At 45.2% G+C, this 14,934-nt stretch overlaps 1 protein-coding gene across 3 annotated transcripts in view; it reads left to right on the forward strand.

The window, feature by feature from the left end:
* CCHR1.PART0H19orf47 (chromosome chr1.part0 C19orf47 homolog) overlaps positions 1–14,934 on the forward strand; it is a 1,064,431-nt gene that overhangs the window by 552,149 nt on the left and 497,348 nt on the right. The window lies entirely within an intron of this gene.

Raw genomic sequence — 14,934 nt, forward strand, 5'->3', positions numbered from 1 at the left:
GCATTCCCACCTCTTCCTTTGATGCACAAGGTGCTATTGAAGATCAAAGAGGACCGTCCAAGGATCATCCTGATAGCTCCAGACTGGCCAAGACAACATTGGTACCCATTACTGAGGAGCATGTCTCGGGAACAAATATGGCCTCTACCCCTAGTTCCCTTACTGTTAACTCAGAACAACTACAACACCCTGCATCCAAACCTGAAAACTCTGCAGCTGACTGCCTGGAACATTGGGATAAATTTGGGTTAATTTGTCTTATGCAAAGGGTTTAAAGACATTATCTTGGAAGCTCGCAGACCTTCAACAAGGAAAACCTATTCAGCAAAATGGAAAAGATATCTCATTTGGAGTACTGCTAAAGGGGAAGATGTGTCACTGGTAAACATAGCCAACATCCTGGAATACTTGGCAGAGCTCTTCCACAAAGGCCTGTCCTACTCTTCCATTAAGATTCATGCATCAGCTATTTCAGCAGAATACGACTTGGATCCTCCAGTCTTCTCACATCCTCTGCTCAGGCAGTTTCTGAGAGGAATTAAAAACGTAAAACCACCCAGGAAGCCACCATTGCCTGCATGGGACTTGAACTTCGTGCTAGAAAAATTGACACTTCCTCCTTTCGAACCAGCAGCAACAGCAGAATTGCAATACTTATCATGGAAAACTGCTTTCCTGCTGGCAATCACTTCAGCAAGAAGGGTTTCTGAGCTACAGGCATTAATTGCAGTACAGCCCTTTCTGATCTTCCATCAAGATAGTGTCCATGAGAACAAATCCTACTTTTATGCCTAAGGTAGTCTCCAGAGTATCTTTAAATCAGGCTATCCACCTACCTACATTCTTCCCCAACCCACAGAACAGGGGAGAAAGACTGTTGCATACCTTGGATGTACACAGACAATTACGCTACTACCTGGACAGGACCAAGAGCAATAGAAAAACTGACCAGCTACTGGTAGCATATGCAACAGGAATGGAAGGGAAAGCAATTTCAAAACAGACAATATCTAAGTGGATAGGAAATTGCATTAGATTTTGTTACTCCTACCATGGAAAGACAACTCCAGAAAACATCAGGCCTCACTCTACAAGAGCTACAGCCACTACCACAGCTTTTCTACGAGGAGTGGCTACCAAAGACATTTTAGAGGCTGCTACTTGGAGCTCCGTGCATACATTTGCCAAGCATTATAATTTACCCTTATACTCTAGATCCCGAGCAGGTTTTGCCACTGCTGTTTTGCAAGGGATCATAACTACACCATAATTCTATTTCTTCCTCCTCCCCCAGTTTGGCTATGGTATTCTACCCATTTGTAAGGACTGCAGATGCATCCTTGAAGGACATAGTACAGTTTTGTACCTACCATAAATGTAGATGTCCGATAGGAATGCATCTGCAGTCAGGATTACCCACCCTCCTTCCCCTCTGTGGTACTCCTAGGGTATTTGCCCCTCTTATAGCTAGCTGGGGGAATCTATTATGGTGTATTTGTTTGTATATATGTACATACATGCTTATTTTTTGTTTGCTCTCTAATATTTGGAATCATTGGCATTCATCCAAATTTAGCCTTCCTAGAGGGCACCTGGCATCTGGGGCAAGAAACACTGAGGAAAATGGCGTCGGCTGATGCCTTTATACCCGAATAACTGCAGCAATGACGTCGGGTGAAGTGCGACACCAGCCGATGCCAGACCCAGACTTTGGAATCCGGCCGACCGAAGGGCTGCCTGACGACAGGACAGCTTCAGGCATGGAATTATTGGAATTTGTAAGGACTGCAGATGCATTCCTATCGGACATCTACATTTATGGTAGGTACAAAACTGTACTTTATGACTGCAGCAATGTGGATCTTCGAACATCTACATTTATGGTAGGTACAAAACTGTACTTTGTCTTACTATAACGTTTTATCTGTATTGTTGATCCTCGTTCAGTCATTACGACCCTCCCTCCTTCCCCCTCCTGTGGCTTCTAGTGTATCTCACCTTCTGGTTCTCTTAGGTCATTTGACCAGAGGTAGTCTCTACCTTCTTTTGACTTGCAAACTCAATCTGAGATAACTGAGAGGGGGATTATGGGTAAGAGTTTAGCTCTAGAGTTTGTAGCTGATGCGAGCTTGGAAAATGGCCGGCTCTGTTCCGAGGTCGGAACCGATACCCCATGCGTAATGACTGAACGAGAATCAACAATACAAATGGAACGTTATGGTTAGACATAACTTCTTTTTCTCTGCACTACGCTTTGGCTTATCTGCTGCACCCAGGGTATTCACAAAGTGCCTCTCTCCAGCCATTGTATACTGCAGGCAGAGAAATATTCAAATTTACCCATACTTGCATGATTGCCTGATTCAGGCAGACAGTCAGGAATTGCTACTTCAGCACCTGACATTTGTAAAGAGACCATCAACGAAAATAAATCACATCTTGTACCCAGCCAAGAAATTGTATTCTTGGGAACAAGCTTGAACACAACTTCCCAGATGGCATTCCTCACTCCAGAAAAGCAGGTTTATTCGACAAATTACTTCAAATTACTGGCCACCTATACTCTTGCCCCAGATGTCAGTTGCCCCCATAATGGGAAGCAATTGTATACAAGATTACACCCCAACAAAAAAGCAAATACACCAAAAAGCTTTTAGCATAGAAAACAAAAATAGAGGTATAGTCAGTAGACGTCGGGGGCTGGAGGGAGGGTAACCAGGACTGCAACAGTGAATACTCTAACAATCTACATTTGTGGTAAGTGTACACAACTTATGTTCTTCGTGTTTCACTGTTGCAGTCATTACATTTGGGTAGATTCCCAAAGCTAAGGATGGGAGGAGGTAATTACCATTAGGACCAGTTATAAGGCCCTGCAAGACTGCAGTGGCAAAGCCAGCTCTGGATTTAGAAAAAATTGGCAAGTGGTAATGCTTGGTGAAGGTATGTACAGAACTCCAGGTAGCAGCTTCTAGGATGTACCTGGTAGGGACACCTCTGAGGCTGTAGAGGTAGATGCAGCCCTTGCTGAATGTTGTCTTATCCCCTGTGGGGTAGGTTTTCCATGCTGCTTATAGCAGAAATCAATGCACTGGCCTATCCACTTAGAAATGGTTTGCTTTGAAATGGCCTTCCCCTCTGCCCCTTCAGCAAATGCAGCCAGCAGCTGTTCGGATTTCCTGAGAGGCTTAGTCTTGTTCAAGTAAAATCTAAGTTGTCTGTGCTCATCCAAGGAGTGCAGTATTCGTTCCGCTTTGTTCTGTGGATTAAAGAGGGTTGGCAAATGAATGGACTGATTAAGGGACACACTGGATACCACCTTGGGCATGAAGGAGGGATTGGTCCTGAGGGACACCCTGTCAGCATGAAAGATGATGAAAGGCTTCACTGCCATGAGGGCCTATAATTCAGACCCCCTTCTTGCTGAAGTGATGGCTAGAAGCAAGGCTGTTTTCCAAGAAAGGAATTTCAACTCTGCATTTGCAGCTGGCTCAAAGGGAAGTAAAGTGAGCTTTCTCAATACAAAGTTAAGGTCCCAGGCTGGAGTAGGGGCTCTCCTGGGTGGTCTCAAGTTTTTGGCCCCTCTGAAGAATTGCTTCAGTAGTGGATGAGTGAAGAGTGGTGGTTTTGTATTGTAATGAGCTGAAATTGCTGAGGCATGAATTTTGATGGAGGAAAAGGAAAGGCCCTTGTGAAGCATCTGTTAAATATTGGAAGAATATTGGGTAAATTGGGAGTTGCTGTGCCCATCCCCTGAATTTTGCTCCAGGAACAGAATCTTTTCCATTTTTCAGCATAGGATTTTCTAGTACTAGGCCTCCTTGCCTCCAGAATGACATCCATCACTTGCTTACTAAGGGATGGTAATGGAGAGATCGGGTAATTAACCAGGCTGCCAGGTTCAGGATTTGAAGTTGTGGGTGCAGAATCTGGCCCTCCTGCTGGGACAGCAGGGCAGGGGTCTGAGGCAGATGCCATGGTGGCAGCAGTGACACACTGTGCAAGAGGGGGTACCAGTGTTGGCGTGGCCAGTCTGGTGCAGTCAGTATTGTCCTTGGTTTGTCCTGTTTGATCTTTAGTAGTACCTTGGAGAGGCAGAGGGGGAAAGGCATAAACTGATAGGTTTTTCCATGTGAAGGACAGGGCATCCACTTTCCAAGCTTGTTTGTGGGAAGTCCTTGTTTAGAATTTGTTCAATTGGTAGTTCTGGGGGAGGCAAACGGGTCTACTCTGGGCTCCCCCATTTGTTTCTCAGCATGTTGAATATCTTTGGTTCCAGTTTCCACTCGTGTGGGTCCATGAGACTTCTGCTTAGGTCGTCGGCCGGTGTATTTGGCTTTCCTGGCAGGAATTGAGCCTGTAGGTGCACTTGGTAGCTCAAGGCTGTGTTCCACATAGCCATGGCTAGTCTACAGAGAGGGTATGGGTGGGTTCCCCCCTGCTTGTTTCTGTATCACATAGCAGTGGTGTTGTCAGTCTTTGCCACTAATTGTCCTGGAAGAATGTGGTCCTTGAAGGCTGTCAGAGTGTTCTGTACAGCTAACATTTCTTTTTGATTGATATGCAGGTGCATTTGATTTGGGTTCCATTTGCCCTGAATACACTGCCATGCCAAGTGAGCCCCCCATGCATAATCTGATGCATCTGTTAAGGTTTGGGCAGCAGGGGGTAGAGTGAATGGCAGTCCCTTGTTTTGGTGGCAGGCCTCTGCCCACCAAAGGATCTCTGTCTGTAGATAAGGTATGATAGGAATCATTGATTCTAGATCCTGAGAATGTTTACACCACAGGCTTTTTAGATACCATTGTAGTTTCCTCATATGCAGTCTTGCGTATGGAGTTAATAGCATGTAAGAGGTCATGAACCCCAGGGCTTGCAGTATTTTCCTTGCAGATAGCTGGGTCTTTGTGACCAGCAGTTTGAAGTAGACTGTCAAATGAACTTGTTTCTCTGGTGTGAGGTAGGCCATCTGGGAAGTTGTATTCTGGCTTGCTCCCAGGAATACAATTTGTTGGCAGGGTAGAAGATGTGATTTCTTTTCGTTTATGGTATACCCCAGAGACGTTTGCAATTTCTTTACAAATGCCAGATGATTTAATAGTATGTCCTGGCTTTCTGCCTGAATTAGACAATCGTCCAGGTATGGGTATCTTTGAATATTTCTTTACCTGCAAAAGGCAATGACTGGAGCTAGGCACTTTATAAATACCCTGGGTGCTGTAGATAAGCCAAAGGGCAGTGCAGAGAGCTGATAGTGCGTGTAGCTTGCTCTGAAGTGTAGGTATCTTCTGCAAGATTCCCTTATTGGGATGTGCAGGTAGGCTTCCTTTAAATCCAGTGTTGCCAACTAGGCATCTTTGCCTAGCATGGCAAGCAGCTGATGAGTTAGCATCTTGAATTTTCGGATTACCAAAAATGTGTTTAGGATAGACAGGTCCAGGATAGGACACCAGGAATTGTCTTTTCCTGTTACCAGGAAAAGTCTTGAGTAGAAACCTTGCCCCCATTCTTCTTCTAGGACAGGTTAAATAGCCCTGATGCTTAAAAGAGAGAGAATTTGCTTTTGAGCCTCTGCCCCACTGATTTGGTGGTAGGTCTGGCCAACCGCTTTGGTTTGGTAAGGAGTGGAAGTGAAGTCTGTATCCTTGGGAAACTATTTAAAACCCATTTGTCCTGGGTAATGAGTTCCCAATTTTGCATGCAGGGCAATCTTTCCCCCTAAAGGAAGATTCAGATGAGCAGGGCTTGGAAGATTTAAGGTTAAGTCATTAAGATAGTTTACCATAGATAGGGGGAGTCTTACTACTCCCTGCTTTGGAAGTGGGAGCCCCCCACTGCTTTGGCCTGTGAGTACCTTGGGACTGAAGCCTGGGTGTTATGCTGGTTCTGGCTTTGGACTAGAAGACCTGGAAGAGGCAGGAAAGGACCAATTCCTAGAGGGCCAATGCCTACTAAATCTGGGAGGCTGTACTTGCTGGAAATCTTTAACAGTTTACATAGATTTATCTTTTTCCTCCAGCTTTTTAAGTACTTCTGCTTTGTTGCCAAAAAGGCGGTCTTGGTTTAAGGGAGCATCCAGTAATTTAGCTTTAACATGATCTGGTAAAGATTGCTCCTTAAGCCAAGCATGCCTTTTAAGTACAGACCCATTGACAGCAGCCCTGCAAGATGCCTCTAATGAATCAAAACCACATTGCAAAGTATATTTTCCAACTTGTTCAGCAGAATACATTAAATCCTGTAAATCTTTATTTTCAGCACAGTCAGGAATCAACATCATTTTCTGTTTAAGCAATCCAATAATATGCTGGTGAAACGTTAACATATGAAACTGGCAGTTTAAGGCCCTAATGGCCAAAGTTGCAGAAGTGTATACCTTCTTACCCCATCTATCCTACGCCCTGGAACCTCTATCAGAGGGGGTAGGATTTTTGGCAGTAGTAGCCTTAATGCCCCTGGGTCCCTGTGAAATGGTCTCAGGAATCCACAGTAGGATTTTTGAAGAGGAACATGAGAGTCGGTACCCTGTAATACCCATCAGGTTTTTTGGGAGCAGGAGGTAGTCAGGGGCCAGGCTAGATTCCGAGAAGGCATCATCTACAATGTCCAGTACAGGAGGGATCGCTAAAGGCCTGTGTTGAGGTAGGAGTAAGCATTCCCTAAGCCTCTTTTTGGAGTCAGAGTAATCCTGGCTTTCCCAGCAGAAATGCTCCCTAAGAGTATGCAAGCTTTGACCGAAAGAGAGATCCTGTGGAGGAGGAGCAGAGGGAATGGAGTCCTCTGCATCAGAATCCTCATAGGTAGATAAGGGTGAATCCTGGTCATCGGAGAAAACAGAAATTTCAGAATCCTGATTAGAAGAGTAAGAAGGAAAATCAGTCCTAGGTCTCCTAGAGGGGGAAGGGTGGCTTCCCCTGATTAGAGTAATAAGGTCTTCAGCCATTCTTATTTGTTTTTTTAGGCAAAGGGGCCTGACCATGCAGTCTGGACGTCTGTTTTCTAGGCATGTATAGAGTTTTAGACCTTGAAGAAGAAGATTGCATTGGTTTAATATGCAAGTTGGTAAGCCTGAATACACCCTCAGAAGCTGGTGCCTGCACAGTGGCTCCAGACCCATCCAAGGTAGAGGCATCAGCAGGTTCCACAGTCAAAGAAGCATCTTGTGGCATACCAGACTCCGAATGGGTCTCAGTAGAGGCCTGCAAATCTGAAGTAGCGGTTATCAGGGACTGCGAAAGTGCCTCATTGAGTACCGGCGAACTGGCGACGAGAAGCGTCGTCTGCAGCTTTGGACCTATGCGGTCTGTCTCTGTCTTTATCTTTGCGATTTTTCGTAATGTCTGTAGTCTGGTGGCTTACCGAAGCCATTTCTGGATAATTGAACAGAGTACCAAAAAATATTTAGATGCATATATGAACCGACGATTAATAGTACAAGGTTTGAATAAGGCACAAAACTGACAGCGAGGTGCATCATGGTCTGGGCCTAAGCAAGGAATGCAGTACGAATGAAGATCTTTGAGGTATTTGCTTTACACAAGAAGTACAATTGTATACTTTTACTGACATCTGTTTAGAGCAAGAAGGAGGATCCCCAACGGGATACTTAGCTTAGATGAAGACTTCGGATCTGAAACTCAAACGAAAATTTCAGGAGTATACCGACTGGCGCTTGTGAACTGCTTCTGCTTCGGGCACCGCATGGCAAGAAAGACTGATGTAATGGCATCTGCTGCATGCTTTATACCCCTGACTACCTGACATCATGGAAGATCAGACTGCAACCGACGCAGGACCCAAGACTTTGATAATCAGGCTGACCGAGGGCTACTGCAAGCAGATAACCCAAATGTGATGACTGCAGCAAGTGAATACACTCTAACATTTACATTTATGGTAAGTGTACACAACTGTACTTTCTTAGAGCCAGTCTTGGGGAAAGGACACAGCCATGCCCACCTTACCTCTAATCCTAGATTATGTAGCAGAGTTGCTCCACAAAGGCCTGTACTTCTCATCTATTAAGATTCATGCCTTTGCCATCTCAGCTCATTACAATACTAAGCCACCCTTCTTCTCTCACCCTCTGGTCAAACAGTTCCTGAGAGGAGCTGACAATTTAAGACCCCCCCCCCCCGAGGAGAGCTCCCACATCTGCCTGGGACCTTAACTTTGTACTAGAGAAGCTCACACTTCCGCCTTCTGAGCCTGCCGCTACAGCAGAGTTAAAATTCTTCTCATGAAAAACAGCTTTACTTCTAGCCATCACTTCAGCAAGAAGAGTGCCTGAGTTACAGGCCCTTATGGCTGTGGAACCCTTCATTATCTTCATGTGGACAGGGTTTCCCTCAGGACTAACCTATCGTTTATGCCCAAGGTGGCATCCAGTGTGGCTTTAAACCAAGCCATCCATTTGCCAACCTTTTTTCCTAATCCTCAGAATAAAGGGGAAAGGATTCTGAACTCCTTGGATGTGGACAGACAGCTTAGGTTCTTCCTTGATCGGAATAAACCATTCAGAAAATCTGACCATCTGCTAGTCAGCTTTGCTACAGGGGCAGAGGGCAAGGCCATTTCAAAGCAAACCATCTCCAAATGGATAGCACACTGCATGCATTTCTGCTGCAAGCACCATGGAAAACCTACCCCACAGGTGATCAGAATCCATTCCACTAGGGCTACCTCAACCTCTACAGCATTTCTTAGGGGAGTCCCTACCAGGGACATCCTGGAAGCTGCAACCTGGAGTTCAGTATGCATCTTCACCAAGCATTACCACTTGCCTATCTTTTCTAAATCCAGAGCTGGATTTGTTACAGCAGTCTTACAAGGCCTACTAGCCCAGCCCTAATACTTCTTGACTGCCTCCACTCTTCCTCAGCTTTGCATATCAACCCAAGTTTGATGACTGCAACAGTGAAACATGAAGAACATAGTACAGTTGTGTACACCTACCATAAATGTAGATGTTCGAGTGTATTCATTGTTGCAATCCTGGTTACCCTCCCTCCAGCCCCCTGAATTTTCTATACTTTACTTTCTATCTATCTTCTTTTTGGCCATATCTTATGGCAATGGTATTTACTTTTTACTGGAGGTGCTCCACACCATGTAATTGCTTCCTATTTTGGGGGCTCCTGACATCTGGGGCAAGAGAAACTGATATAATGACGTCAGCTGCATGTTTTATACCCCTGATGACTTGACATCATGGAAGAGGTGACAGCATCCGACGCAGAAATCCCAAGACTGGTATTTGGGCCGACTGAGGGCTACCTGCAGGCAGATAACCCAAGTGTGATGACTGCAACAGTGAATACACTCAAACATCTACATTTATGGTAGGTGTACACAACTGTACTTTCACCATCATCCGCTTATAAAAGGTCTGGGATTTACCATAAGTCGCAGAAATCCTCCCCGATACCCTCTCATGGTCAGGTGTTCCTACGAGGTTGGATTCTGACAAGGGAAATGATTGCTTGCCTACCACCAGGAAAGATTGTGATGCTCAAATCTTTCTTGGAGGAGATCTCCCTCTCAAAACCATCTCAGAATCCTAGGATTCATGGCCTCGACTATCCCCATGTTTCCCCTGGCAAGGCTACACATGAAGTTCTAGTGGTATCTGCAAAGTATTTGGAAGCAACACCTAAATCCACTAGAGTTCATGATCCCCATCCTTCCATGCCTGACTAGGGAACTGAAGTGGTGGATCTGCCCCTACAGCCCTCACCCCCAACCAAGACCTCTTTACAGATGCTTCAGACACAGGGTGGGGTGCGACATTAAGAAAATGGAGAGTGAGGAACGCATGGACCCCCGCTCAACAAAACGATCTCATCAATATCAAGGAAATGAGAGCCTTGATATTGGCCTTGGAAATTTTCAAGGGTAGTGTTCAAACAGGCACCCTGAGGTGGTACACAGTACCACTGTGCTGTGGTACATCAACACACAAGGGGGCCCAAGTTCTACCTCCTGTGCAGACTAGCACTGCAGGCTTGGGAAATCACCCTGGAGAAACAAATCCTTCTCCAAGCAGTATATATATCTCCTCCCAATGAAAAATCTTCGAAATAAACTCCAACAATCCACAAGAAGCACAACAGGGCTGGAAACTCAGAAGATACACCACCAGTTGAAACCAATTGAAAAAATTGGTTTCAACTGGTGGTGTATCCTCTGAGTTTCCAGCCCCATTGTGCTTCTTGTGGATTGTTGGAATATATATCTCCTCTGCAGACAGTGTGATGGCAGATTCATTAAGCAGGACCATGACCCTGTCTCACGAATGGTTGCTGAACAGGGAAGTGTTTCTGGACCAGGTCCATCATTGGAGTATTCTGAATGTGGATCTCTGCCTCCCTCATGAACAAACTGCTTCCAACCTTCTGCTCCAGGGCACCACACCCAGAGGCTTGGAAGGTTGACGTTCTCTCAATCTCCTGGAAAGGGGATGTACACCTGTGCTTTTTCCCCTTCCTCTCATTTAGAGAGTCCTACTGAAAATTCATCAGGAACCGCCTCCAATCTTGCTGGTGACTCCCTACTAGCCAAGGCAGCATTGATTCCCCCTACTATTTCACCTAGCCAAGGGCAGTTGCTACAAGTTACCGCAGCGACTGGACCTGCTCACACAGGACAAGGGAACACTCTTATTCCCTCAATTGTCCACACTGAATCTCACTTTGTGGGTGATAGGGTGTTGATTCCCTTCAGACACCTGTACACACAGGACGTGATACAGGTTCTACAGGACGTCAGAAAGCCAACTGCTAGAAAATCTTGCCTGTCAAAGTGGAAGAGATTTTCCTTATGGCATCAGAAAAAACTTACAACCACTGATGGCGGAGCCCTCAGTGATCTTATCCTACATATGTGGCCTTATGAAGTCTGGACCATCATATTCCTTCATTAAAATTCACCTATCTGCCATCTCAGCAATCCTGCCATTGGTACCACCTTTAGCATCTAGGTTAGAGGTTAAACTCTTCCTGAATGGGGCACTACATCTCAGACCCCCAAGAAAGCCCATTCCTCCCCTTTGGGATCTAAACTTTGTCCTAGAAAAGTTGACACTGCCACCCTTTGAACCAGCCAAAAACTGCACCCTCCGATACTGCACTTGGAAGACTATACTTTTGGTGGCCATCACCTCAACCAGAAGGATATTGGAACTCCATGCCCTTATGGCAAACCCCGCTTCACTGTTTTCTACAAGGGCAGGGGTATGTTAGGTACTAACCCTACATTCATGCCTAAAGTGGTCAACGAACTGTCCTTAAATCAGGCTATCAATCTGCCAACCTTTTTCCCCCTCTCTGCAAAACCAGGCAGAGAGGATACTTCATTCCCTGGAAGTACACAGCTCAAGTACTATTTGGCCAAAACCCAAATCCTTCTGCATATCTGACAGGCCCTTCATCTCCAACCACCCAAGAGCCCTGGATAAACCTGTTTCCAAGCAAACCATAGCCTCTTGGCTATCTAAAACCATTTCCCTTTGTTACGCTAACCATGGTAGGTCACTCCCAGCCCCAGTAAGGGCACAATCCAACAGGGCAGTGTCCTCCTCAGGGGCATATCTTAAAGGGTTGGACACAGCTGCTATCCTCGAAGCCGCTACTTGGTCCACAATTCATACATTCACTAGACACTACAAACTGGATATGGTTTCTAGAGCCAGGGCAGGATTTGCCAGAGCCATCCTTCATGGGTTTGTGGAAAGTGCTTCTGGTCTGCAACCCCTTCATCAGGACAGGAGCTTTTGCACTCTCCGTGATGTCATGAATACAGCAGCATATGAATAGGACATAGTATTGTTGTGTAAGAACTTACCATAACCTTAGATGTCATTCTCTTCTATAGGTTGCTGTATAGTTTCCCACCCAGCCTTCCCCCTCACACTTGCCTGATGCCTGGAGTACCCACTCCATAGTCTCTACTTCTGGTGGCATTCCGTTCTGAGGAAGGTGCATGCTGACGTCTGCTTTACATCCGAGAGAGAGGTGCAGGATGTCATACGCACCCTAGCAGTAGCATTTAACTCTTGTATAACGTCCGGAAGTACGAGAATTCACCGGCGGCAAATTCCCTGATGTCATGAATGCAGTAGCATATAGATGAAAAGGACATCTAAGGTTATGGTAAGTTCTTACACAACAGTGCTCTCCATGATTAAACTCCAATTGGCAGCCATCTCTAATTTCCATTTGAATGAGGGTCCCACCTTTTCTTCTAAACTATGCAAAGCCTTTCTCAAGGGAGTCTTTCTTTTTAGACCTTCTGTCAGAGATCCCTCCTTACCATGGGATTTAACTCTGGTGTTGCTGTCTTTGACACAAAAGCCCTTCGAACCTGCTGCATCTTGTGATCTTAAGTTCCTGTTTTAGAAGATGACATTCTTGTTGGCTATTACTTCTGCCAAGAGAGTTTCTGAGTTGCATGCTGTCAGCATTAAAGCCCCCTTTTGTGGTCTTCCACAAGTGTAGGGTATCCCTTAGGATGAATCCTTCATTTGTTCCAAAGGTGGCTTTGGTTCAGGTTAGCCTCCAATCTATTCACCTACCATTTTTTCCCTAATTATTCTAATAAGGGGGAGTATATGTTGCATTGTTTAGATGTCCATAGGCTGCTACACTTTTATCTTAAGAGGACTGAGGAATTTTAGAAGTCAGACAAACTTTTTGTGGCCTTTTCTCAGATCAGGGAGGGTCTAGCTGTCACTGAGGTAACTATTTCCAGATGGATTGCAAGCTATATTTTCTACATTTACGACAGCAGGCACATGGTTTTATCCAAACCAGTCACGCTACTAGATCTGTGGCTACATCTTCTGCCTTCTTGGCTAAGCTTTCTTTGGATGAGATTTTTGCTGCTGCTACTTGGTCTAATCCCCACACTTTTGTTTCACATTACAAGTTGGATTTAGTGTCTAGGAATAGGGCTTCCTTTGGTTTCTCTGTGCTCCAGCATATTACCCTTCCCTGAGGCCACCCAGGGTTCATAGTAGCTGGGGACTCTGACTCATCCGTGATGAATAATGAGACTGATAGTATCAGATAAAAAGTTATGTACTTACCATAACTTGGAATCTGTGCTATCCAGTGTCGTTATTCATCACATTCCCGCCCTCCTTCCTTCTGGGGACCTGGTACAGTCCATGGTGCTTTTTTCCTTTATCCAGCAAACTCTGAGGGTTACAGGTCAGCAGGGAACTATGGGAAAGGGGGGAGCTTGAGCTCTGGATCTGTTCATCAGTTGCCGGCTTGGACCCAGGACCCATCCGTGATGAATGACGACACCGGATAGCACAGATTTTAAGTTATGGTTAGTACATAACTCTTTATTTTGAATGTACCTTTAAGTTCTAATTGTTGTTTAGTCCCTGTGTTATACAGATTCTAAAACAGTGGGAAGAAAGAGGCAAATTAATGCAGTTGGTATCTAGGATGTTTCATGTACCCAAGTTTTCCCCAAATAAGGCGTCTTCCTTCAAAGGGCAGAACAAAAAAAAAAAAATGTGAGCCAAACAAAAGTCAGGGTTCCAGAAGGAAATGGCAGGAGGATAATTCTTTGAAACCAAATGAGAGGCTCCAATGTTATCTTTTTGTCTGTTCAAATATGTGGGATGTTGGATCTGATGGAGCTGTCCTCCTAGCTGGATCCCCCTGGCTTGGAGGACAGCTGTCCTCCTTAAGGAATTGGACTGTCATTACTAAGAATCGGTGGTTACTGTAAATCATACAGAGAGATTAACAAACTTAATTTCAAATAGCCCCTGATTTGATGAGGTTTCCAAGGTATTCCACCAAACCAACAAAGAGATGCCTTAAATCAAGTACAGATCCTGTGCACACAAGGTTCTGTGGAATCAGTACCAAACACATTGAGGAAAAGGATTTTACTCAAGGGTTTCGTAGGCCTAGAAAAGAGAGCACCTCAAGGCTAATTCTAGACCTGTCAGTATTCAACAGATTCTTGTAGGTACCAAAATTCAAAATGCTAACCCTTCAAAAATTGCTGCCCATGCTATTACCCAGCGCTTATATGGTGACATTAGATATAAAGGGCACACACCTCCAAATCCCCATAGAAGAATAGCACAGGTTGTTGTTAAACTTCAGAGCAGGTGTGAAGCTATCAGATGTCCTATTCACATGTTGCAGTATTCTGGACTCTCGGGTTTCCTTCTTTTGCTACCCAAATATCCAGCCAGTATACAAAAGCTGCTTCTCACTGCTAGGTGTGTGGGATGTCTGATGTGGCAAAGGAAATGTGGGCGATAAGTGATGTCTGCATGCACCAGACCTCAGAACTTTTCTGCTGCCAGTCGAACGTCAGCTGTTCCTGCCGTACTGGCTGGCTGATCGAAAATTCTAAGGCAAGTACCCCAATGGGGACCTTTTATTTTTTGGGTTACTGCATCCCTGTGTGGGTTCATGTCATCCAAGAAGGGAAAGTGTAAGTGCCCATGAGCTTTGTCTTTTTTGTTTAGGGCCTATGCATGACCATAAATCCTGCTCCATCTGCCAGGTCTTGATCCTGAAAACCTTGCGTAGCAGACTGCACACTTTAAACATTTATCTGGAGAATCAGTGCCTTAAACTCTTGGCTTTAGGTATGGAAGGGCCATCTGGTCAGCCTGTTTAACCACCCAAGAAAAAGGCCAAAATTGCTAGGCCTGAATCCATAAGTGCCATAATCAGCCTGGAGAAATGATTGGTCGCTGCCAAAATCTGCAGAAACCAGAGCGGAAAGCATGTCCTCAGAGGTTTTGCATCGGCTTCCAATGGGAAGGGGGGAACCTTGGCTTGCACTGGCCGCCCAGACGGATCCCTCCTTACCTTGATGGTGACTGACCTCAGTTCTTCCCTGGCTCCAATGCCGGTCAGGCATTCTCTTGAAAAGAAATAGAAAAGGAAGCATGTT

Source organism: Protopterus annectens, chromosome 1.part0 (genome assembly GCF_019279795.1).
Source record: "Protopterus annectens isolate FY-2018-M chromosome 1.part0, PAN1.0, whole genome shotgun sequence".
In the NCBI taxonomy this organism is placed as follows: Eukaryota; Metazoa; Chordata; order Ceratodontiformes; family Protopteridae; genus Protopterus; species Protopterus annectens.